Source organism: Pseudoliparis swirei, chromosome 18 (genome assembly GCF_029220125.1).
Source record: "Pseudoliparis swirei isolate HS2019 ecotype Mariana Trench chromosome 18, NWPU_hadal_v1, whole genome shotgun sequence".
Taxonomy (NCBI): Eukaryota; Metazoa; Chordata; class Actinopteri; order Perciformes; family Liparidae; genus Pseudoliparis; species Pseudoliparis swirei.
In genome coordinates this window covers 8906546-8910532 of record NC_079405.1, presented here as the reverse complement: position 1 = coordinate 8910532, position 3987 = coordinate 8906546, and the positions used below count along the sequence as shown (strand labels likewise).

Sequence of the window (3987 nt, the reverse complement as noted above, 5' to 3'; positions counted from 1 at the left end):
ACTTGAAAAAGGTGAGGAAACCGATTGCCTCAAAATGTCTAAGTAAAGTAGCTCAATAATTTTAAGTTCTTAAAACTAAAAATAAATGAGTTTCGGCAACTGATGTAATTGGAGTAAACATAAGTTAAGTCAACTCATAATATGTCAGTTCAGACAACTTAAAAGATACGAGTGAAGGTAACTTAAAATCTTTAAGTATGTAATAAGTTGACTTTACTTGAAAAGGTGAGGAAACCGATTGCCTCAACATTTCTAAGTAAAGTAGCTCAATAATTTTAAGTTCTTAAAGCTAAAAGAAACTAAGTTTAGGCAACTCATGTAATTGCAGTAAACATTAGTATAGTTAACTTAACAATTATTAGTTACTAGGTTAACTTAAAAAAGACAACTTAAAAGATCCAAGTTATATTAAGTAAACAGTACTAATAAGAACTAGTTAACTTTACTAGTCAATGAGATCCCATTACTTAGAAATAGTGAGGAAACCGATTGCCTTAAAATGATCAAGTAAGCTGAACTAAAAACTGTAAGTTGTTGAAACAAAAGAAGGAGAACAGTTACAATGGAAGACAACGTTTATTTAGAAGAAAAACACATGTTTTAAAACTCAAACAACGTGCTTAAAACACTGAACATGTTGCCAGATTAGGTTTTGTAACGCAGAAATATGATGAACACAGCGTTTTCGGCATTTGCTAAATTTCACGACAGAAAAACAACAAAAACAGACATTTTCTAGAAAAGAGTTCAATTGGAGATAGAAGGGTGAAGTTCTCGGGCCTGACTGCACATCATGAACACAGTCCCTTATGGCATCAGTAGATTTTTGAGTGATTGTATTTTAGGGTTTTTGGTCCAAGTGAGAAGCACTCTATGAATAAATTCAGAAGGTGTTCCTCACTCGTTGAGGATACTCCAAATTCAGGGGTAAATAAGTCCGAAGAGTAGCCACACGGCACGGGGAAGATTATCACGGTCACCCATCACGACTGTTCCTCCCAAAACGATGGCAGTAGCTGTAGACTCCAGGTTCAGCGAGTGAGGAGGCCACGATGTCTTCAGCACTGTCAGGGTCCCAATGGAGGCGTGGGACACGTCCAGAAGGTCATCAGAGTCCTAATAACAAGAGCAGCATAAAAAACACAATTACATGTCAAATTTCACATTGCATTTCTATGGTAGAACACACAATGGTTACCTGGATTCTGATATTATTAGATAATCAAGTGAAAGATTCTCAGGAGTGAGTGCGATGATTAATTCATTGATCATGTGATTCACTGAATGATTGCAAAAGCTAATAATAAAGAATATGAATTATCATATTTACAAATAGGGATATTTGAATGGAACAACAATAATAGAGCAAATGTAAAAAAACAGAACGTAGAAGGGCCTGAGAACAGGTCGATGCAGTTGCATCACAACAAACCCCGATCAGGACCCTTTGGTGGCATCTGCTGTGTTTCCATAGGGTCAAGTCGAAGCTTCATGCCATCCTAAACTCACACCTTCAATAAAGAAAGACCAACGTTTAATACGTGGGCAACCAACCATATTCGTGGTAAACATCCACATTTCTTTGTCACTGCTGCTTCTGGGAAATGTGCTCCTACCACAGGAGGCTGAACAGGTACCTACCATCTTCAGCCGTCACACCTGCATCATATTGGCTGCTCCTGAACCTCCTGTGGCAGGAGAGCGAGCAAAAGCAACAAAGAAATAGCGATAATGTTACAAGTGAAAACCCATTTTTGGTAACAGGAGATATTAGTAGAACCCCTCTACCATCATGCAGACATGTGAAGGTGTACAGATGCCCATTTAGGTGTGATATGATTTGTAATTTTTTATTTTGAAGGCCTTTGGGTTTTGAATGGGGCGACTAGAGAGCTGCAACTGGACCTGACTGGAAAGACGGGAGATCCCACTAAAAGGGCCCCAATCAGGGATAAGTGAATCAAAAAGTAGAAGCACTGATTGGAAGAGAAGTAGCCAATAACAAAAGATTAACAGGCAGAACACATGAGATAGATTGGGCATCCTGTGGTGTGGAATTAAATAATTTTGACTAAAGTCTACTTACAAATTCTTGAAGAAGTCTGCGTTGTCATCTCCAAGGATGACGGGAGAGCCACGGAGGACTGCTGTTCACCTCCCAGTCACATCTGTACTCTAAAAAAACATTTTAAACAATTCACAAGTGTTAAAGGACAATCATTTGACAGCTCTGCATGCAATGCTGTGACACTACTTTATTAACCACATAAAGAAAAATGACTGCTTGAGAAACTTACCCCAGGTGTGACTTGTTGCAGATATTCAAGTTTCTGTCCGACACTTTCCCCCTCTGGGTTTTGAACTTCTCCAGGAAGCGAGGAGTATATTTGTCGAGATCTTTGAAGAACTCTGATTGCAACTCAGATTTTTGCTTGATAAGCGACAGAACTCAGCCAGAATCTAACGGAAAGAGAAATAAATTAAGATGTAGTCATATTAGACCTACAGTAAACACATTACAACATACTACATCACACTGGGCAGAAAACTAGTGGCTTCTAGATTGAACAGATTTCATCAGCTCCCCTCATCGGCCCTTCATGGTCGTCACAGGAGACACTCTGTGTGAAGACATGGACTCAATCTGGCAACGCTTCCATGTGTTATGCAGTAGTGTGTAGAAGAAAATAAGCAATACTTACAATTCATTGCCAGGTTTCAAAGCCTACAAAAGAAACAACAAAAGCAATTAGTCAAACTGCAAATAACTCCTCGTCAAGATGCATTTTTACGGCTAAAAAGCCATCAGTTTAATGGAAGATTTCACAGACAAATATGATTACAAATGCTTATCCTAGATATAGATAGATAGATAGATTGAAGTCATAAATAGTCTGTAGGGAGGTTGGCAGGGAGCTTAGTTTCAAACTTGCTATTGGTTATAATGGATGTCATTTCCATTAAATATCACAAAATAAGAAATGATGTTCAAGTAAAAAATAAAAAAACGTTGTACCACATTCGCTGTGGCCGAGAAGTTCTCCATCATACGGTTGTGGTTGAATTATTCCTCGTTACTGTAGTGTTATGGAATAATAGGGTTTTGAGCCCGTTGTATCTCCAAGTATCTTTATTAGCTTAACCATACATAACACCGTGACTGATTGGATTCGGGTAACTCCAAGAGCGGACTGACTACTGTACACGCCCCCCCTCTGATCACACATGCCTTCGTATCACTCCGCATGTCTATAAAGTAGTACCATTACATTACAGTTACATTCAACCTGACATTGCATTCACTCTTAACTCAGTGACAGTAGCGTTGTGTGACTCCCGTAGTGCTGCGTTAATGCACACGAGTGAGACAGCCACGATGATGTCCGCCATTAACATTGTGACTCGTTTGTTTTGACGGTCTAGCTAGCTTACATTAAACGCTTCGTAAAGTTAACATTCAACTACGAATATACATATGAACAATATGGCGAAGATACGACGATGTTTACTTCGGACATGAACGGCAAAACGTTATTGAGATGCTGAAACTTACCTGAAAGTAACTCGCACACCTGCACTGCCTTCTCGCTGCCGCCAATCCGTCTCGAGCAAAGAACGTCTTCAGTGGTCGACTGCGCATGCGTATTCGAGCCGAGTGCTGCCGAGTGCGTCCGAGTTTCTTCCGAGTCCGCCTCACTCATTTTTTTAAAGTAAAGCTTACTTGAGATAATAAGTTTAATAACTTTACTCACCAAAAAGTGTTCTTTACTAAGTTTCTTAAAGTAAGGTCAACAAAGTAAGCAGAAATGAGTAAAGCTCACTAATTTTTTTAACTAAACTTTACTATTACATTTTACAGTGTACACATGATCTCCAGGTGCATCCACCTTGATTGTTCCAACGCAAAATTGGATTATTGTTTTGATTTTCTTGGTCGTGAGATTTAAACTCGGAATTGTGTTGCCGCAATGCTAATGCTGAGCAGGT

At 39.1% G+C, this 3987-nt stretch overlaps 1 long non-coding RNA gene across 4 annotated transcripts; it reads right to left on the bottom strand.

Annotated features, from left to right (window-relative positions):
- Positions 1–557: 557 nt before the first annotated feature.
- LOC130208961 (uncharacterized) lies at positions 558–2723 on the bottom strand. 4 transcript variants are annotated; one of them, XR_008834508.1, is made up of 5 exons: positions 2703–2723; positions 2298–2460; positions 2087–2175; positions 1433–1511; positions 558–1116 (listed from the first exon to the last, which is right to left on the bottom strand). It is a non-coding gene; the product is annotated as an uncharacterized LOC130208961 (long non-coding RNA). The 4 variants fall into 4 exon arrangements; XR_008834509.1 differs by lacking the exon at positions 2703–2723 and adding an exon at positions 1642–1688 and having other exon boundaries at positions 2298–2696; XR_008834506.1 differs by lacking the exon at positions 2703–2723 and having other exon boundaries at positions 2298–2696.
- Positions 2724–3987: the final 1264 nt, after the last annotated feature.